A 20,988-nucleotide genomic window follows, 5' to 3' on the forward strand; every position below is an offset into this window, starting at 1 on the left:
GTGTGAGTGATCTCTCTATGCCGTGCACTGTGTGTAAGAGCTCTCCGTGTAGTAGTAGTGTGTGATCTGTCTATGCCGTGTGCTCTGTGTGAGCGCTCTCCGTGCAGTAGTGTGAGTAATCTCTCTCTATGCCGTGCACTGTGTATGAGCACTCTCCAGTGTAGTAGTGTGAGCGCTCTCCCGTGCACTGTGTGTTAACGCTCTCCCATCTGATGTGAGCCGTCATCTAATGTTGGTGATGTTGGTCCTCCTCTAGGTTACACACGGGACTCTTCCTTCTTGGCCAGGGTTGTGGACATTGTTCAGGAACTGAAACAACAGAATCAACATCTGGTATATGGTACGATGGAAGGATTCTTTGGTGGAAATGGAACTCTCTAGGAGTCTTACTGGTTGGGCTGTGAGAGTAGTCAGTAGGTGTGGAGGAATGATTTGCATGGTATGATTACTCATGGGGGATTAATGAGTGTAGCTGTATACAGTGATTAGAAAGGAGTAAGAGGGTCTAACACAATGCCTCTTCACGAAGTAATTCTATTGTATGGTGTAGTGGTGGAGAAGGAGGGGTAAGTGGTTAGCGGATGGGTATAGTGGCGAAGGAATAAGTGGTTAGAGGATGGGTGTAGTGTAGGCGGAGGAGTAAGTGGTTAGTGGATGGATATAGGGGAGAAGGAGTAAAAAGTGGATGAGTGTAGTGGTGGAATAAGTATTTAGTGGATAGCTGCAGTAAAGGAGGAGTAAGTAGTTAATGGATAGGTATAGTGGTGTAGGAGTAAGTGGTTATTGGATGGGTGTAGTGGAGGAGGAGTAAGTGGTTAGTGGATGGGTGTAGTGGAGGAGGAGTAAGTAGTTAGTGGATGGGTGTAGTGGAGGAAGGAGTAAGTGGTTACTGGATGGGTGTAGTGGAGGAAGAGTAAGTAGTTAGTGGATGGGTGTAGTGGATAAGGAGTAAGTGGTTGGTGGATGGGTGTAGTGGAGAAGGAGTAAGTGGTTAGTGGATGGGTGTAGTGTACGAGGTGTTACTGGATGGGTGTAGTAAAGGAGGTTTAAGTAGTTAGTGGATGGGTTTAGTAAAGGAGGAGTAAGTGGTTAGTGGATGGTTGTTGTGGACAAGGGGTAAGTGGTTAGTGGATGTGTTTAGTAAAGGAGGTGTAAGTAGTTAGTGGATGGGTTTAGTTATGGAGGAGTAAGTGGTTAGTGGATGGGTGTAGTGGACAAGGAGTAAGTGGTTAGTGGATGGGTGTAGTGGAGGAGGAGTAAGTGGTTTGTGGATGGATGTATCGGAGGAGGAGTAAGTAGTTAAGGGATGGGTGTAGTGGTGGAGGAGTAAGTAGTTAGTGGGTATAGTGGAGGAAGAGTAAGTGGTTTGTTGATGGGTGTAGTGGAGGAGGAGTAAGTAGTTAGTGAATGGGTATAGTGGAGGAGGAGTAAGTGGTTAGTGGAGGAGGAGTAAGTAGTTAGTGGATGGGTGTAGTGGTGGAGGAGTAAGTAGTTAGTGGGTATAGTGGAGGAGCAGTAAGTAGTTAGTGGATGGGTGTTGTGGAGGAGGAGTAAGTAGTTAGTGGATGGGTGTAGTGGAGAAGGAGTAAGTGGTTAGTGGAGGAGGAGTAAGTGGTTAGTGGATTGGTGTAGTGGAGGAGGAGTAAGTGGTTAGTGGATGGGTGTAGTGGAGGAGGAGTAAGTGGTTAGTGGATGGGTGTAGTGGAGATGGAGTTAGTGGATGGGTATAGTAGAGGAGGAGTAAGTAGTTAGTGGATGTGTGTAGTGATGGAGGAGCAAGTGGTTAGTGTATGGGTGTAGTGGAGGATTAGTAAGTAGTTAGTGTATGGGTGTAGTGGAGGAGGAGTAAGTAGTTAGTGGATGGGTGTAGTGGAGGAGGAGTAGGTAGTTAGATTGGTGTAGTGGAGAAGGAGTAAGTGCTTACTGGATTGGTGTAGTGGAGAAACGAGTAATTGCTTAGTGGATGGGTGTCGTGGAGAAAGGAGTAAGTGCTTAGTGGATGGGTGTAGTGGAGAAGGAGTAAGTGGTTAGTGGATGCGTGTAGTGGACAATTAGTGTGTGGTTAGTGGATGGGTATAGTGGACAAGGTGTAAGTAGTTAGTGGATGGGTATAGTGGACAAGGAGTAAGTGGTTAGTGGATGGGTGTAGTGGAGAAAGGAGTAAGTACTTAGTGGATGGGTGTAGTGGAGAAGGAGTAAGTGGATTGGTGTAGTGGAGAAGGAGTAAGTAGTTAGTGGGTGTAGTGGTGGAGGAGTAGGTAGTTAGATTGGTGTAGTGGAGGAGGAGGAGTAAGTGGTTAGTGGATTGGTGTAGTGGAGAAAGGAGTAATTGCTTAGTGGATGGGTGTAGTGGAGAAAGGAGTAAGTGGTTAGTGCATGGGTGTAGTGGAGGAGGAGTAAGTGGTTAGTGGATGGGTGTAGTAAAGGACGTGTAAGTAGTTAGTGGATGGGTTTTAGTAAAGGAGGAGTAAGTGGTTATTGGATGCGTGTAGTGGACAAGGAGTGAGTGGTTAGTGAATGGGTATGGTGGACAAGGAGTAAGTGGTTTGTGGATGGGTATAGTGGACAAGGACTAAGTGGTTAGTGGATGGGTGTAGTGGAGGAGGAGTAAGTGTTTTGTACATTGGTATAGTGGACAAGGAGTAAGTGGTTGGAGGAGTAAGTGGTTAGTAGATGGGTGTAGTGTACGAGGTGTAAGTAGTTATTGGATGGGTTTATTAAAGGTGAAGTAAATGGTTAGTGGATGGGTGTAGTGGACAAGTTGTAAGTGGTTAGGGGATGGGTGTAGTGGACAAGGAGTAAGTGGTTAGTGGATGAGTGTAGTGTATGAGGAGTAAGTGGTTAGTGGATGGGTGTAGAGGAGGAGGAGGGAATGGTAATCAGATGGGTGTAGGGGAGTAGGAGTTAGTGGATGGGTATAGTGGTGGAGGACTAAGTGGTTAGTGGGTGGGTGTAGTGGTGGAGGAGTAAGTGGTTAGTGGGTGCTTGTAGGGGAGAAGGAGTAAGTAGTTAGTGGATGGGTGTAGTGTACGTGGAGTAAGTGGTTAGTGGATGGGTGTAGTGGTGAAGGAGTAAGTGGTTAGTGCAGGCATGTCCAAACTGCGGCCCTCCAGCTGTTGTGAAACTACATATCTCAGCATGCCTTGACACAGTTTTGCTGTCAGAGAATGCTAAAGCTGTGTCAGGGCATGCTGGGATGTATAGTTTCTCAACAGCTGGATTGCCACAGTTTGGACATGCCTGGGTTAGTGAATGGGTATAGGGGAGGAGGAGTAAGTGGTTAATTTTTAGATATAGTGAAGGAGGAGTAAGTAGTTAGTGGATGGGTGTATTGGAGGAGGAGTAAGTAGTTAGTGGATGGGTGTAGTGGTGGAGGAGTAAGTTATTAGTGGATGGGTTTAGTGGAGGAGGAGGAGTAAGTAGTTAGTAAATGGGTGTAGTAGAGGTGGAGTAAGTAGTTAGCGGATGGTTGTAGTGGAGGAGGAGTAAGTAGTTAGTTGATTGGTATAGTGGAGGAGTAAGTAGTTAGTGGATGGGTGTAGTGGAGGAGGAGTAAGTGGTTAGTGGATGGGTGTAGTTGAGGAGGAGTAAGTGGTTAGTGGATGGGTATAGTGGAGGAGTAAGTGGTTAGAGGATGGGTGTAGTGGAGGAGGCGTAAATAGTGGATGAGTGTAGTGGAGGAGGAGTAAGTAGTTAGTGGATTGGTATAGTGGTAGAGGAGTAAGTGGTTCGTGGATTGGTGTAGTGGAAGAGGAGTAAGTAGTTAGTGGATGGGTGTAGTGGAGAAGGAGTAAGTGGTTAGTGGATGGGTGTAGTGGAGGTGGAGTAAGTGGTTAATGGATGTGTCGTGGAGGAGGAGTAAGTAGTTAGTGGATGGGTGTAGTGGAGGAGGAGTAAGTGGTTAGTTGATGAGTGTAGTGGAGGAGGAGTAAGTGCTTAGTGGATTGGTATGGTGGAGGAGTAGTAAGTACCTAGTGGATGGGTGTGGTGGAGGAGTAAGTGGTTTGTGGATGGGTGTAGTGGAGGAGGAGTAAGCATTGGATGGGTGTAGTGGAGGAGGAGTAAGTGCTTAGTGGATTGGTGTAGTGGAGGTGGAGTAAGTAGTTAGTGGATTGGTATGGTGGAGGAGGAGTAAGTGGATGGGTGTAGTGGAGGAGGAGTAAGTATTTAGTGGATGGGTGTAGTGGAGGAGAAGGTGTTAGTGGATCGGTGTAGTGGAGGACGAGTAAGTGGTTAGTGGATCGGTGTAGTGGAGGAGGAGTAAGTAGTTAGTGAATGGGTGTAGTGGAGGAGGAATAAGTAGTTAGTGGATGGGTGTAGTTGAGGAGGAGTAAGTAGTTAGTTGATGGGTATAGTGGAGGAGGAGTAAGTGGTTAGTGGATGGGTGTTGTGGAGTAGGAGTAAGTAGTTAGTGGATGGGTGTAGTGGAAAAGGAGTAAGTGGTTAGTGGATTGGTGTAGTGGAGGAGGAGTAAGTGGATAGTGGATGGGTGTAGTGGAGGAGGAGTAAGTGGTTAGTGGATGGGTGTAGTGGAGATGGAGTTAGTGGATGGGTATAGTAGAGGAGGAGTAAGTAGTTGGTGGATGTGTGTAGTGATGGAGGAGCAAGTAGTTAGTGTATGGGTGTAGTGGAGGATTAGTAAGTAGTTAGTGGATGGGTGTAGCGGAGGAGGAGTAAGTAGTTAGTGGATGGGTATAGTGGAGGAGGAGTAAGTGGTTAGTGGATGGGTGTAGAGGAGGAGGAATAAGTGGTTAGTGGATGGGTGTAGTGGAGAAGGAGTAAGTGGTTAGTGGATGAGTGTAGTGGAGAAGGAGTAAGTAGTTAGTGGATGGGTATAGTGGAGTAGGAGTAAGTAGTTAGTGGATGGGTGTAGTGGAGGAGGAGTAAGTAGTTAGTGGATGGGTGTAGTGGAGAAGGAGTAAGTAGTTAGTGGATGGGTGTAGTGGAGGAGGTGTAAATTGTTAGTGGATGGGTGTAGTGGAGGAGGAGTAAGTAGTTAGTGGATGGGTATAGTGGAGTAGGAGTAAGTAGTTAGTGGATGGGTGTAGTGGAGGAGGAGTAAGTAGTTAGTGGATGGGTGTAGTGGAGAAGGAGTAAGTAGTTAGTGGATGGGTGTAGTGGAGAAGGAGTAAGTAGTTAGTGGATGGGTGTAGTGGAGGAGGTGTAAATTGTTAGTGGATGGGAGTAGTGGAGGAGGAGTAAGTGGTTAGTGGATGGGTGTAGAGGAGGAGTAAGTGGTTAGTGGATGGGTATAGTGGAGAAGGAGTAAGTGGTTAGTGGATGGGTATAGTGGAGAAGGAGTAAGTGGTTAGTGGATGGGTGTATTGGAGGAGGAGTAAGTGGTTAGTGGATGGGTGTAGAGGAGGAGGAGTAAGTGGTTAGTGGATTGGTGTTGTGGAGAAGGAGTAAGTGCTTAGTGGATGGGTGTAGTGGATAAGGAGTAAGTGCTTAGTGGATGGGTATAGTGGAGAAGGAGTAAGTGGTTAGTGGATGGGTGTAGTGGAGGAGGAGTAAGTAGTTAGTGGATGGTTGTAGTGGAGGAGGAGTAAGTAGTTAGTGGATCGGTGTAGTGGAGGAGGAGTAAGTGGTTAGAGGATCGGTTTAGTGAAGGAGGAGTAAGTAGTTAGTGAATGGGTGTAGTGGAGGAGGAATAAGTAGTTAGTGGATGGGTGTAGTGGAGGAGGAGTAAGTAGTTAGTTGATGGATATAGTGGAGGAGGAGTAAGTGGTTAGTGGATGGATGTAGTGGAGGAGGAGTAAGTAGTTAGTGGATTGGTATAGTGGAGGAGGAGTAAGTGGTTAGTGGATGGATGTAGAGAAGGAGGAGTAAGTGGTTAGTGGATGGGTGTAGTGGAGAAGGAGTAAGTGGTTAGTGAATGGGTGTAGTGGAGGAGGAGTAAGTAGTTAGTGGATGGGTATAGTGGAGGAGGAGTAAGTAGTTAGTGGATGGGTATAGTGGAGTAGGAGTAAGTAGTTAGTGGGTGGGTGTAGTGGAGGAGGAGTAAGTAGTTAGTGGATGGGTGTAGTGGAGAAGGAGTAAGTAGTTAGTGGATGGGTGTAGTGGAGGAGGAGTAAATTGTTAGTGGATGGGTGTAGTGGAGGAGGAGTAAGTAGTTAATATATGGGAGTAGTGGAGGAGGAGTAAGTGGTTAGTGGATGGGTGTAGAGGAGGAGTAAGTGGTTAGTGGATGGGTGTAGTGGAGAAGGATTAAGTGGTTAGTGGATGGGTGTAGTGGAGAAGGAGTAAGTGGTTAGTGGATGGGTATAGTGGAGAAGGAGTAAGTGGTTAGTGAATGGGTATAGTGGAGAAGGAGTAAGTGGTTAGTGGATGGGTGTATTGGAGGAGGAGTAAGTGGTTAGTGGATGGGTGTAGAGGAGGAGAAGTAAGTGGTTAGTGGATGGGTATAGTGGAGAAGGAGTAAGTGCTTAGTGGATGGGTGTAGTGGATAAGGAGTAAGTGGTTAGTGGATGGGTATAGTGGAGAAGGAGTAAGTGGTTAGTGGATGGGTGTAGTGGAGGAGGAGTAAGTAGTTAGTGAATGGGTGTAGTGGAGGAGGATTAGTAAGTAGTTAGTGGATGGGTGTAGTGGAGGAGGAGTAAGTAGTTAGTGGATGGGTATAGTGGAGGAGGAGAAAGTAGTTAGTGGATGGGTATAGTGGAGGAGGAGTAATTAGTTAGTGGATGGGTGTAGTGGAGGAGGAGTAAGTAGTTAGTGAATGGGTGTAGTGGAGGAGGATTAGTAAGTAGTTAGTGGATGGGTGTAGTGGAGGAGGAGTAAGTGGTTAGTGCATGGGTGTAGTAGAGGAGGAGTAAGTGGTTAGTGGATGGGTGTAGTGGAGGAGGAGTAAGTGGTTAGTGGATGGGTGTAGTGGAGGAGGAGTAAGTGGTTAGTGGATGGGTGTAGTGGAGGAGGAGTAAGTAGTTAGTGGATGAGTGTAGTGGAGAAGGAGGTTGTAGTTAGTGGATGGGTGTAGCGGAGGAGGAGTAAGTGGTTAGTGGATGGGTGTAGTGGGGGAGGATTAGTAAGTAGTTAGTGGATGGGTGTAGTGGAGGAGGAGTAAGTAGTTAGTGGATGGGTATAGTGGAGGAGGAGAAAGTAGTTAGTGGATGGGTATAGAGGAGGAGGAGTAATTAGTTAGTGGATGGGTGTAGTGGAGGAGGAGTAAGTAGTGGATGGGTGTAGTGGAGGAGGAGTAAGTGGTTAGTGCATGGGTGTAGTAGAGGAGGAGTAAGTGGTTAGTGGATGGGTGTAGTGGAGGAGGAGTAAGTGGTTAGTGGATGGGTGTAGTGGAGGAGGAGTAAGTGGTTAGTGGATGGGTGTAGTGGAGGAGGAGTAAGTGGTTAGTGGACGGATGTAGTAGAGGAGGAGTAAGTAGTTAGTGGATGGGTGTAGTGAAGGAAGAGTCAGTGGTTAGTGGATGGGTGTAGTGGAGGAGGAGTAAGTAGTTATTGGATGGGTGTAGTGGAGGAGGAGTAATTGGTTAGTGGATGGGTGTAGTGGAGGAGTAAGTGGTTAGTGGATGGGTGTAGTGGAGGAGGAGTAAGTAGTTAGTGGATGGGTGGAGTAGGAGTAAGTAGTTAGTGGATGGGTGTAGTGGAGGAGGAGTAAGTGGTTAGTGGATGGGTGTAGTGGAGGAGGAGTAAGTGGTTAGTGGATGGGTGTAGTGGAGGAGGAGTAAGTAGTTAGTGGATGGGTGTAGTGGAGGAGTAAGTGGTTAGTGGATGGGTGTAGTGGAGGAGTAAGTAGTGGATGGGTGTAGTGGAGGAGGAGTAATTGGTTAGTGGATGGGTGTAGTGGAGGAGGAGTAAGTGGTTAGTGGATGGGTGTAGTGGAGGAGGAGTAAGTAGTTAGTGGATGGGTATAGTGGAGGAGGAGTAAGTAGTTAGTGGATGGGTGTAGTGGAGGAGGAGTAAGCAGTTAGTGGATGGGTGTAGTGGAGGGGGAGTTAGTGGATGGGTGTAGTGGAGGAGGAGTAAGTAGTTAGTGGATGGGTGTAGTGGAGGAGTAAGTAGTGGATGGGTGTAGTGGAGGAGGAGTAATTGGTTAGTGGATGGGTGTAGTGGAGGAGGAGTAAGTGGTTAGTGGATGGGTGTAGTGGAGGAGGAGTAAGTAGTTAGTGGATGGGTATAGTGGAGGAGGAGTAAGTAGTTAGTGGATGGGTGTAGTGGAGGAGGAGTAAGCAGTTAGTGGATGGGTGTAGTGGAGGGGGAGTTAGTGGATGGGTGTAGTGGAGGAGGAGTAAGTAGTTAGTGGATGGGTGTAGTGGAGGAGGAGTAAGTGGTTAGTGGATGGGTGTAGTGGAGGAGTAGTAAGTGGTTAGTGGATGGGTGTAGTGGAGGAGAAGTAAGTAGTTAGTGGATGGGTGTAGTGGAGGAGGAGTAAGTGGTTAGTGGATGGGTGTAGTGGAGGAGGAGTAAGTAGTTAGTGGATGGGTGTAGTGGAGGAGGAGTAAGTGGTTAGTGGATGGGTGTAGTGGAGAAGGAGTAAGTAGTTAGTGGATGGGTGTACTTGAGGAGGAGTAATTGGTTAGTGGATGGGTGTAGTGGAGGAGGAGTAAGTAGTTAGTGGATGGGTGTAGTGGAGGAGGAGTAAGTAGTTAGTGGATGGGTGTAGTGGAGGAGGAGTAAGTGGTTAGTGGATGGGTATAGTTTAGGAGGAGTAAGTGGTTAGTGGATGGGTATAGTGGAGGAGGAGTAAGTAGTTAGTGGATGGGTGTAGTGGAGGAAAAGTAAGTAATTCGTGGATGGGTGTAGTGGAGGAGGAGTAAGTGGTTAGTGGATGGGTATAGTTTAGGAGGAGTAAGTGGTTAGTGGATGGGTGTAGTGGAGGAGTAGTAAGTGGTTAGTGGATGGGTGTAGTGGAGGCTAAGTAAGTAATTAGTGGATGGGTGTAGTGGAGGAGGAGTAAGTGGTTAGTGGATGGGTGTAGTGGAGGAGGAGTAAGTGGTTAGTGGATGGGTGTAGTGGAGGAGGAGTAAGTAGTTAGTGGATGGGTGTACTGGAGGAGGAGTAATTGGTTAGTGGATGGGTGTAGTGGAGGAGGAGTAAGTAGTTAGTGGATGGGTGTAGTGGAGGAGGAGTAAGTAGTTAGTGGATGGGTGTAGTGGAGGAGGAGTAAGTGGTTAGTGGATGGGTATAGTTTAGGAGGAGTAAGTGGTTAGTGGATGGGTATAGTGGAGGAGGAGTAAGTAGTTAGTGGATGGGTGTAGTGGAGGAAAAGTAAGTAATTAGTGGATGGGTGTAGTGGAGGAGGAGTAAGTGGTTAGTGGATGGGTGTAGTGGAGGAGGAGTAAGTGGTTAGTGGATGGGTGTAGTGGAGGAGGAGTAAGTAGTTAGTGGATGGGTGTACTGGAGGAGGAGTAATTGGTTAGTGGATGGGTGTAGTGGAGGAGGAGTAAGTAGTTAGTGGATGTGTGTAGTGGAGGAGGAGTAAGTAGTTAGTGGATGGGTGTAGTGGAGGAGGAGTAAGTGGTTAGTGGATGGGTATAGTTTAGGAGGAGTAAGTGGTTAGTGGATGGGTATAGTGGAGGAGGAGTAAGTAGTTAGTGGATGGGTGTAGTGGAGGAAAAGTAAGTAATTAGTGGATGGGTGTAGTGGAGGAGGAGTAAGTGGTTAGTGGATGGGTGTAGTGGAGGAGGAGTAAGTGGTTAGTGGATGGGTGTAGTGGAGGAGGAGTAAGTAGTTAGTGGATGGGTGTAGTGGAGGAGGAGTAAGTGGTTAGTGGATGGGTGTAGTGGAGGAGGAGTAAGTAGTTAGTGGATGGGTGTAGTGGAGGAGTAAGTGGTTAGTGGATGGGTGTAGTGGAGGAGTAAGTAGTGGATGGGTGTAGTGGAGGAGGAGTAATTGGTTAGTGGATGGGTGTAGTGGAGGAGGAGTAAGTGGTTAGTGGATGGGTGTAGTGGAGGAGTAGTAAGTGGTTAGTGGATGGGTGTAGTGGAGGAGGAGTAAGTAGTTAGTGGATGGGTGTAGTGGAGGAGGAGTAAGTGGTTAGTGGACGGATGTAGTAGAGGAGGAGTAAGTAGTTAGTGGATGGGTGTAGTGAAGGAAGAGTCAGTGGTTAGTGGATGGGTGTAGTGGAGGAGGAGTAAGTAGTTAGGGGATGGGTGTAGTGGAGGAGGAGTAATTGGTTAGTGGATGGGTGTAGTGGAGGAGTAAGTGGTTAGTGGATGGGTGTAGTGGAGGAGGAGTAAGTAGTTAGTGGATGGGTGTAGTGGAGTAGGAGTAAGTAGTTAGTGGATGGGTGTAGTGGAGGAGGAGTAAGTGGTTAGTGGATGGGTGTAGTGGAGGAGGAGTAAGTGGTTAGTGGATGGGTGTAGTGGAGGAGGAGTAAGTAGTTAGTGGATGGGTGTAGTGGAGGAGTAAGTGGTTAGTGGATGGGTGTAGTGGAGGAGTAAGTAGTGGATGGGTGTAGTGGAGGAGGAGTAATTGGTTAGTTGATGGGTGTAGTGGAGGAGGAGTAAGTGGTTAGTGGATGGGTGTAGTGGAGGAGGAGTAAGTAGTGGATGGGTATAGTGGAGGAGGAGTAAGTAGTTAGTGGATGGGTGTAGTGGAGGAGGAGTAAGCAGTTAGTGGATGGGTGTAGTGGAGGGGGAGTTAGTGGATGGGTGTAGTGGAGGAGGAGTAAGTAGTTAGTGGATGGGTGTAGTGGAGGAGGAGTAAGTGGTTAGTGGATGGGTGTAGTGGAGGAGTAGTAAGTGGTTAGTGGATGGGTGTAGTGGAGGAGAAGTAAGTAGTTAGTGGATGGGTGTAGTGGAGGAGGAGTAAGTGGTTAGTGGATGGGTGTAGTGGAGGAGGAGTAAGTAGTTAGTGGATGGGTGTAGTGGAGGAGGAGTAAGTGGTTAGTGGATGGGTGTAGTGGAGGAGGAGTAAGTAGTTAGTGGATGGGTGTACTGGAGGAGGAGTAATTGGTTAGTGGATGGGTGTAGTGGAGGAGGAGTAAGTAGTTAGTGGATGGGTGTAGTGGAGGAGGAGTAAGTAGTTAGTGGATGGGTATAGTGGAGGAGGAGTAAGTAGTTAGTGGATGGGTGTAGTGGAGGAAAAGTAAGTAATTAGTGGATGGGTGTAGTGGAGGAGGAGTAAGTGGTTAGTGGATGGGTATAGTTTAGGAGAAGTAAGTAGTTAGTGGATGGGTGTAGTGGAGGCTAAGTAAGTAATTAGTGGATGGGTGTAGTGGAGGAGGAGTAAGTGGTTAGTGGATGGGTGTAGTGGAGGAGGAGTAAGTGGTTAGTGGATGGGTGTAGTGGAGGAGGAGTAAGTAGTTAGTGGATGGGTGTACTGGAGGAGGAGTAATTGGTTAGTGGATGGGTGTAGTGGAGGAGGAGTAAGTAGTTAGTGGATGGGTGTAGTGGAGGAGGAGTAAGTGGTTAGTGGATGGGTATAGTTTAGGAGGAGTAAGTGGTTAGTGGATGGGTATAGTGGAGGAGGAGTAAATAGTTAGTGGATGGGTGTAGTGGAGGAAAAGTAAGTAATTCTATTGTATGGTGTAGTGGTGGAGAAGGAGGGGTAAGTGGTTAGCGGATGGGTATAGTGGCGAAGGAATAAGTGGTTAGAGGATGGGTGTAGTGTAGGCGGAGGAGTAAGTGGTTAGTGGATGGATATAGGGGAGAAGGAGTAAAAAGTGGATGAGTGTAGTGGTGGAATAAGTATTTAGTGGATAGCTGCAGTAAAGGAGGAGTAAGTAGTTAATGGATAGGTATAGTGGTGTAGGAGTAAGTGGTTATTGGATGGGTGTAGTGGAGGAGGAGTAAGTGGTTAGTGGATGGGTGTAGTGGAGGAGGAGTAAGTAGTTAGTGGATGGGTGTAGTGGAGGAAGGAGTAAGTGGTTACTGGATGGGTGTAGTGGAGGAAGAGTAAGTAGTTAGTGGATGGGTGTAGTGGATAAGGAGTAAGTGGTTGGTGGATGGGTGTAGTGGAGAAGGAGTAAGTGGTTAGTGGATGGGTGTAGTGTACGAGGTGTTACTGGATGGGTGTAGTAAAGGAGGTTTAAGTAGTTAGTGGATGGGTTTAGTAAAGGAGGAGTAAGTGGTTAGTGGATGGTTGTTGTGGACAAGAAGTAAGTGGTTAGTGGATGTGTTTAGTAAAGGAGGTGTAAGTAGTTAGTGGATGGGTTTAGTTATGGAGGAGTAAGTGGTTAGTGGATGGGTGTAGTGGACAAGGAGTAAGTGGTTAGTGGATGGGTGTAGTGGAGGAGGAGTAAGTGTTTTGTACATTGGTATAGTGGACAAGGAGTAAGTGGTTGGAGGAGTAAGTGGTTAGTAGATGGGTGTAGTGTACGAGGTGTAAGTAGTTATTGGATGGGTTTATTAAAGGTGAAGTAAATGGTTAGTGGATGGGTGTAGTGGACAAGTTGTAAGTGGTTAGGGGATGGGTGTAGTGGACAAGGAGTAAGTGGTTAGTGGATGAGTGTAGTGTATGAGGAGTAAGTGGTTAGTGGATGGGTGTAGAGGAGGAGGAGGGAATGGTAATCAGATGGGTGTAGGGGAGTAGGAGTTAGTGGATGGGTATAGTGGTGGAGGACTAAGTGGTTAGTGGGTGGGTGTAGTGGTGGAGGAGTAAGTGGTTAGTGGGTGCTTGTAGGGGAGAAGGAGTAAGTAGTTAGTGGATGGGTGTAGTGTACGTGGAGTAAGTGGTTAGTGGATGGGTGTAGTGGTGAAGGAGTAAGTGGTTAGTGCAGGCATGTCCAAACTGCGGCCCTCCAGCTGTTGTGAAACTACATATCTCAGCATGCCTTGACACAGTTTTGCTGTCAGAGAATGCTAAAGCTGTGTCAGGGCATGCTGGGATGTATAGTTTCTCAACAGCTGGATTGCCACAGTTTGGACATGCCTGGGTTAGTGAATGGGTATAGGGGAGGAGGAGTAAGTGGTTAGTGGGTAGGTGTAATGGAGGAGGAGTAAGTGGTTAGTGGGTGGGTGTAGTGGAGGAGGAGTAAGTGGTTAATTTTTAGATATAGTGAAGGAGGAGTAAGTAGTTAGTGGATGGGTGTATTGGAGGAGGAGTAAGTAGTTAGTGGATGGGTGTAGTGGTGGAGGAGTAAGTTATTAGTGGATGGGTTTAGTGGAGGAGGAGGAGTAAGTAGTTAGTAAATGGGTGTAGTAGAGGTGGAGTAAGTAGTTAGCGGATGGTTGTAGTGGAGGAGGAGTAAGTAGTTAGTTGATTGGTATAGTGGAGGAGTAAGTAGTTAGTGGATGGGTGTAGTGGAGGAGGAGTAAGTGGTTAGTGGATGGGTGTAGTTGAGGAGGAGTAAGTGGTTAGTGGATGGGTATAGTGGAGGAGTAAGTGGTTAGAGGATGGGTGTAGTGGAGGAGGCGTAAATAGTGGATGAGTGTAGTGGAGGAGGAGTAAGTGGTTAGTGGATTGGTATAGTGGTAGAGGAGTAAGTGGTTCGTGGATTGGTGTAGTGGAAGAGGAGTAAGTAGTTAGTGGATGGGTGTAGTGGAGAAGGAGTAAGTGGTTAGTGGATGGGTGTAGTGGAGGTGGAGTAAGTGGTTAATGGATGTGTCGTGGAGGAGGAGTAAGTAGTTAGTGGATGGGTGTAGTGGAGGAGGAGTAAGTGGTTAGTTGATGTGTAGTGGAGGAGGAGTAAGTGCTTAGTGGATTGGTATGGTGGAGGAGTAGTAAGTACCTAGTGGATGGGTGTGGTGGAGGAGTAAGTGGTTTGTGGATGGGTGTAGTGGAGGAGGAGTAAGCATTGGATGGGTGTAGTGGAGGAGGAGTAAGTGCTTAGTGGATTGGTGTAGTGGAGGTGGAGTAAGTAGTTAGTGGATTGGTATGGTGGAGGAGGAGTAAGTGGATGGGTGTAGTGGAGGAGGAGTAAGTATTTAGTGGATGGGTGTAGTGGAGGAGGAGTAAGGTGTTAGTGGATCGGTGTAGTGGAGGAGGAGTAAGTGGTTAGTGGATCGGTGTAGTGGAGGAGGAGTAAGTAGTTAGTGAATGGGTGTAGTGGAGGAGGAATAAGTAGTTAGTGGATGGGTGTAGTTGAGGAGGAGTAAGTAGTTAGTTGATGGGTATAGTGGAGGAGGAGTAAGTGGTTAGTGGATGGGTGTTGTGGAGTAGGAGTAAGTAGTTAGTGGATGGGTGTAGTGGAAAAGGAGTAAGTGGTTAGTGGATTGGTGTAGTGGAGGAGGAGTAAGTGGATAGTGGATGGGTGTAGTGGAGGAGGAGTAAGTGGTTAGTGGATGGGTGTAGTGGAGATGGAGTTAGTGGATGGGTATAGTAGAGGAGGAGTAAGTAGTTGGTGGATGTGTGTAGTGATGGAGGAGCAAGTAGTTAGTGTATGGGTGTAGTGGAGGATTAGTAAGTAGTTAGTGGATGGGTGTAGCGGAGGAGGAGTAAGTAGTTAGTGGATGGGTATAGTGGAGGAGGAGTAAGTGGTTAGTGGATGGGTGTAGAGGAGGAGGAATAAGTGGTTAGTGGATGGGTGTAGTGGAGAAGGAGTAAGTGGTTAGTGGATGAGTGTAGTGGAGAAGGAGTAAGTAGTTAGTGGATGGGTATAGTGGAGTAGGAGTAAGTAGTTAGTGGATGGGTGTAGTGGAGGAGGAGTAAGTAGTTAGTGGATGGGTGTAGTGGAGAAGGAGTAAGTAGTTAGTGGATGGGTGTAGTGGAGAAGGAGTAAGTAGTTAGTGGATGGGTGTAGTGGAGGAGGTGTAAATTGTTAGTGGATGGGAGTAGTGGAGGAGGAGTAAGTGGTTAGTGGATGGGTGTAGAGGAGGAGTAAGTGGTAAGTGGATGGGTATAGTGGAGAAGGAGTAAGTGGTTAGTGGATGGGTATAGTGGAGAAGGAGTAAGTGGTTAGTGGATGGGTGTATTGGAGGAGGAGTAAGTGGTTAGTGGATGGGTGTAGAGGAGGAGGAGTAAGTGGTTAGTGGATTGGTGTTGTGGAGAAGGAGTAAGTGCTTAGTGGATGGGTGTAGTGGATAAGGAGTAAGTGCTTAGTGGATGGGTATAGTGGAGAAGGAGTAAGTGGTTAGTGGATGGGTGTAGTGGAGGAGGAGTAAGTAGTTAGTGGATGGGTGTAGTGGAGGCGGAGTAAGTAGTTAGTGGATCGGTGTAGTGGAGGAGGAGTTAGTGGTTAGTGGATCGGTTTAGTGAAGGAGGAGTAAGTAGTTAGTGAATGGGTGTAGTGGAGGAGGAATAAGTAGTTAGTGGATGGGTGTAGTGGAGGAGGAGTAAGTAGTTAGTTGATGGATATAGTGGAGGAGGAGTAAGTGGTTAGTGGATGGATGTAGTGGAGGAGGAGTAAGTAGTTAGTGGATTGGTATAGTGGAGGAGGAGTAAGTGGTTAGTGGATGGATGTAGAGAAGGAGGAGTAAGTGGTTAGTGGATGGGTGTAGTGGAGAAGGAGTAAGTGGTTAGTGAATGGGTGTAGTGGAGGAGGAGTAAGTAGTTAGTGGATTGGTATAGTGGAGGAGGAGTAAGTGGTTAGTGGATGGATGTAGAGAAGGAGGAGTAAGTGGTTAGTGGATGGGTGTAGTGGAGAAGGAGTAAGTGGTTAGTGAATGGGTATAGTGGAGGAGGAGTAAGTAGTTAGTGGATGGGTATAGTGGAGGAGGAGTAAGTAGTTAGTGGATGGGTATAGTGGAGTAGGAGTAAGTAGTTAGTGGGTGGGTGTAGTGGAGGAGGAGTAAGTAGTTAGTGGATGGGTGTAGTGGAGAAGGAGTAAGTAGTTAGTGGATGGGTGTAGTGGAGGAGGAGTAAATTGTTAGTGGATGGGTGTAGTGGAGGAGGAGTAAGTAGTTAGTGGATGGGTATAGTGGAGGAGGAGTAAGTAGTTAGTGGATGGGTATAGTGGAGTAGGAGTAAGTAGTTAGTGGGTGGGTGTAGTGGAGGAGGAGTAAGTAGTTAGTGGATGGGTGTAGTGGAGAAGGAGTAAGTAGTTAGTGGATGGGTGTAGTGGAGGAGGAGTAAATTGTTAGTGGATGGGTGTAGTGGAGGAGGAGTAAGTAGTTAATATATGGGAGTAGTGGAGGAGGAGTAAGTGGTTAGTGGATGGGTGTAGAGGAGGAGTAAGTGGTTAGTGGATGGGTGTAGTGGTGAAGGATTAAGTGGTTAGTGGATGGGTGTAGTGGAGAAGGAGTAAGTGGTTAGTGGATGGGTATAGTGGAGAAGGAGTAAGTGGTAAGTGAATGGGTATAGTGGAGAAGGAGTAAGTGGTTAGTGGATGGGTGTATTGGAGGAGGAGTAAGTGGTTAGTGGATGGGTGTAGAGGAGGAGACGTAAGTGGTTAGTGGATGGGTATAGTGGAGAAGGAGTAAGTGCTTAGTGGATGGGTGTAGTGGATAAGGAGTAAGTGGTTAGTGGATGGGTATAGTGGAGAAGGAGTAAGTGGTTAGTGGATGGGTGTAGTGGAGGAGGAGTAAGTAGTTAGTGGATGGGTGTAGTGGAGGAGGAGTAAGTAGTTAGTGGATCGGTGTAGTGGAGGAGGAGTAAGTGGTTAGTGGATCGGTGTAGTGGAGGAGGAGTAAGTAGTTAGTGAATGGGTGTAGTGGAGGAGGATTAGTAAGTAGTTAGTGGATGGGTGTAGTGGAGGAGGAGTAAGTAGTTAGTGGATGGGTATAGTGGAGGAGGAGAAAGTAGTTAGTGGATGGGTATAGTGGAGGAGGAGTAATTAGTTAGTGGATGGGTGTAGTGGAGGAGGAGTAAGTAGTTAGTGGATGGGTGTAGTGGAGGAGGAGTAAGTGGTTAGTGCATGGGTGTAGTAGAGGAGGAGTAAGTGGTTAGTGGATGGGTGTAGTGGAGGAGGAGTAAGTGGTTAGTGGATGGGTGTAGTGGAGGAGGAGTAAGTGGTTAGTGGATGGGTGTAGTGGAGGAGGAGTAAGTAGTTAGTGGATGAGTGTAGTGGAGAAGGAGTTTGTAGTTAGTGGATGGGTGTAGCGGAGGAGGAGTAAGTGGTTAGTGGATGGGTGTAGTGGGGGAGGATTAGTAAGTAGTTAGTGGATGGGTGTAGTGGAGGAAGAGTAAGTAGTTAGTGGATGGGTATAGTGGAGGAGGAGAAAGTAGTTAGTGGATGGGTATAGAGGAGGAGGAGTAATTAGTTAGTGGATGGGTGTAGTGGAGGAGGAGTAAGTAGTTAGTGGATGGGTGTAGTGGAGGAGGAGTAAGTGGTTAGTGCATGGGTGTAGTAGAGGAGGAGTAAGTGGTTAGTGGATGGGTGTAGTGGAGGAGGAGTAAGTGGTTAGTGGATGGGTGTAGTGGAGGAGGAGTAAGTGGTTAGTGGATGGGTGTAGTGGAGGAGGAGTAAGTGGTTAGTGGATGGGTGTAGCGGAGGAGGAGTAAGTGGTTAGTGGATGGGTGTAGCGGAGGAGGAGTAAGTGGTTATTGGATGGGTGTAGTGGAGGAGTAAGTGGTTAGTGGATGGGTGTAGTGGAGGTGGAGTAAGTGGTTAGTGGATGGGTGTAGTGGAGGAGGAGTAAGTGGTTAGTGGATGGGTGTAGTGGAGGAGGAGTAAGTAGTTAGTGGATGGGTGTAGTGGAGGAGGAGTAAGTGGTTAGTGGATGGGTGTAGTGGAGGAGGAGTAAGTGGTTAGTGGATGGGTGTAGTGGTGGAGGAGTAAGTGGTTAGTGGATGGGTGTAGTGGAGGAGGAGTAAGTGGTTAGTGGATGGGTGTAGTGGAGGAGTAGTAAGTGGTTAGTGGATGGGTGTAGTGGAGGAGGAGTAAGTAGTTAGTGGATGGGTGTAGTGGAGGAGGAGTAAGTGGTTAGTGGACGGATGTAGTAGAGGAGGAGTAAGTAGTTAGTGGATGGGTGTAGGGAAGGAAGAGTCAGTGGTTAGTGGATGGGTGTAGTGGAGGAGGAGTAAGTAGTTATTGGATGGGTGTAGTGGAGGAGGAGTAATTGGTTAGTGGATGGGTGTAGTGGAGGAGTAAGTGGTTAGTGGATGGGTGTAGTGGAGGAGGAGTAAGTAGTTAGTGGATGGGTGTAGTGGAGTAGGAGTAAGTAGTTAGTGGATGGGTGTAGTGGAGGAGGAGTAAGTGGTTAGTGGATGGGTGTAGTGGAGGAGGAGTAAGTGGTTAGTGGATGGGTGTAGTGGAGGAGGAGTAAGTAGTTAGTGGATGGGTGTAGTGGAGGAGTAGTAAGTGGTTAGTGGATGGGTGTAGTGGAGGAGTAGTAAGTGGTTAGTGGATGGGTATAGTGGAGAAGGAGTAAGTGGTTAGTGGAGAAGGAGTAAGTGGTTAGTGGATGGGTGTAGTGGAGGAGGAGTAAGTAGTTAGTGGATGGGTGTAGTGGAGGAGGAGTAATTGGTTAGTGGATGGGTGTAGTGGAGGAGGAGTAAGTGGTTAGTGGATGGGTGTAGTGGAGGAGGAGTAAGTAGTTAGTGGATGGGTGTACTGGAGGAGGAGTAATTGGTTAGTGGATGGGTGTAGTGGAGGAGGAGTAAGTAGTTAGTGGATGGGTGTAGTGGAGGAGGAGTAAGTAGTTAGTGGATGGGTGTAGTGGAGGAGTAAGTGGTTAGTGGATGGGTGTAGTGGAGGAGTAAGTAGTGGATGGGTGTAGTGGAGGAGGAGTAATTGGTTAGTGGATGGGTGTAGTGGAGGAGGAGTAAGTGGTTAGTGGATGGGTGTAGTGGAGGAGGAGTAAGTAGTTAGTGGATGGGTATAGTGGAGGAGGAGTAAGTAGTTAGTGGATGGGTGTAGTGGAGGAGGAGTAAGCAGTTAGTGGATGGGTGTAGTGGAGGGGGAGTTAGTGGATGGGTGTAGTGGAGGAGGAGTAAGTAGTTAGTGGATGGGTGTAGTGGAGGAGGAGTAAGTGGTTAGTGGATGGGTGTAGTGGAGGAGTAGTAAGTGGTTAGTGGATGGGTGTAGTGGAGGAGAAGTAAGTAGTTAGTGGATGGGTGTAGTGGAGGAGGAGTAAGTGGTTAGTGGATGGGTGTAGTGGAGGAGGAGTAAGTAGTTAGTGGATGGGTGTAGTGGAGGAGGAGTAAGTGGTTAGTGGATGGGTGTAGTGGAGGAGGAGTAAGTAGTTAGTGGATGGGTGTACTGGAGGAGGAGTAATTGGTTAGTGGATGGGTGTAGTGGAGGAGGAGTAAGTAGTTAGTGGATGGGTGTAGTGGAGGAGGAGTAAGTAGTTAGTGGATGGGTGTAGTGGAGGAGGAGTAAGTGGTTAGTGGATGGGTATAGTTTAGGAGGAGTAAGTGGTTAGTGGATGGGTATAGTGGAGGAGGAGTAAGTAGTTAGTGGATGGGTGTAGTGGAGGAAAAGTAAGTAATTAGTGGATGGGTGTAGTGGAGGAGGAGTAAGTGGTTAGTGGATGGGTATAGTTTAGGAGGAGTAAGTGGTTAGTGGATGGGTGTAGTGGAGGAGTAGTAAGTGGTTAGTGGATGGGTGTAGTGGAGGCTAAGTAAGTAATTAGTGGATGGGTGTAGTGGAGGAGGAGTAAGTGGTTAGTGGATGGGTGTAGTGGAGGAGGAGTAAGTGGTTAGTGGATGGGTGTAGTGGAGGAGGAGTAAGTAGTTAGTGGATGGGTGTACTGGAGGAGGAGTAATTGGTTAGTGTCTGGGTGTAGTGGAGGAGGAGTAAGTAGTTAGTGGATGGGTGTAGTGGAGGAGGAGTAAGTAGTTAGTGGATGGGTGTAGTGGAGGAGGAGTAAGTGGTTAGTGGATGGGTATAGTTTAGGAGGAGTAAGTGGTTAGTGGATGGGTATAGTGGAGGAGGAGTAAGTAGTTAGTGGATGGGTGTAGTGGAGGAAAAGTAAGTAATTAGTGGATGGGTGTAGTGGAGGAGGAGTAAGTGGTTAGTGGATGGGTGTAGTGGAGGAGGAGTAAGTAGTTAGTGGATGGGTGTACTGGAGGAGGAGTAATTGGTTAGTGGATGGGTGTAGTGGAGGAGGAGTAAGTAGTTAGTGGATGGGTGTAGTGGAGGAGAAGTAAGTAGTTAGTGGATGGGTGTAGTGGAGGAGGAGTAAGTGGTTAGTGGATGGGTATAGTTTAGGAGGAGTAAGTGGTTAGTGGATGGGTATAGTGGAGGAGGAGTAAGTAGTTAGTGGATGGGTGTAGTGGAGGAAAAGTAAGTAATTAGTGGATGGGTGTAGTGGAGGAGGAGTAAGTGGTTAGTGGATGGGTGTAGTGGAGGAGGAGTAAGTGGTTAGTGGATGGGTGTAGTGGAGGAGGAGTAAGTGGTTAGTGGATGGGTGTAGTGGAGGAGGAGTAAGTGGTTAGTGGATGGGTGTAGTGGAGAAGGAGTAAGTAGTTAGTGGATGGGTGTAGTGGAGGAGTAAGTGGTTAGTGGATGGGTGTAGTGGAGGAGTAAGTAGTGGATGGGTGTAGTGGAGGAGGAGTAATTGGTTAGTGGATGGGTGTAGTGGAGGAGGAGTAAGTGGTTAGTGGATGGGTGTAGTGGAGGAGTAGTAAGTGGTTAGTGGATGGGTGTAGTGGAGGAGGAGTAAGTAGTTAGTGGATGGGTGTAGTGGAGGAGGAGTAAGTGGTTAGTGGACGGATGTAGTAGAGGAGGAGTAAGTAGTTAGTGGATGGGTGTAGTGAAGGAAGAGTCAGTGGTTAGTGGATGGGTGTAGTGGAGGAGGAGTAAGTAGTTAGGGGATGGGTGTAGTGGAGGAGGAGTAATTGGTTAGTGGATGGGTGTAGTGGAGGAGTAAGTGGTTAGTGGATGGGTGTAGTGGAGGAGGAGTAAGTAGTTAGTGGATGGGTGTAGTGGAGTAGGAGTAAGTAGTTAGTGGATGGGTGTAGTGGAGGAGGAGTAAGTGGTTAGTGGATGGGTGTAGTGGAGGAGGAGTAAGTGGTTAGTGGATGGGTGTAGTGGAGGAGGAGTAAGTAGTTAGTGGATGGGTGTAGTGGAGGAGTAAGTGGTTAGTGGATGGGTGTAGTGGAGGAGTAAGTAGTGGATGGGTGTAGTGGAGGAGGAGTAATTGGTTAGTGGATGGGTGTAGTGGAGGAGGAGTAAGTGGTTAGTGGATGGGTGTAGTGGAGGAGGAGTAAGTAGTTAGTGGATGGGTATAGTGGAGGAGTAGTAAGTAGTTAGTGGATGGGTGTAGTGGAGGAG

The 20,988-nt window shown here is 47.6% G+C and overlaps 1 long non-coding RNA gene across 1 annotated transcript in view; it reads left to right on the plus strand.

Annotated features, from left to right (window-relative positions):
• The first annotated feature begins 257 nt into the window (after positions 1-257).
• The window catches only part of LOC134999330 (uncharacterized), a 29,593-nt gene continuing 8,862 nt past the window's right edge, over positions 258-20,988 (plus strand). The window contains exon 1 of the long non-coding RNA XR_010201443.1: positions 258-340. This is a non-coding gene — a long non-coding RNA (uncharacterized LOC134999330). The remainder of the gene's footprint in view (positions 341-20,988) is intronic.

This window comes from Pseudophryne corroboree, unplaced genomic scaffold (genome assembly GCF_028390025.1).
Source record: "Pseudophryne corroboree isolate aPseCor3 unplaced genomic scaffold, aPseCor3.hap2 scaffold_1499, whole genome shotgun sequence".
Lineage (NCBI taxonomy): Eukaryota > Metazoa > Chordata > Amphibia > Anura > Myobatrachidae > Pseudophryne > Pseudophryne corroboree.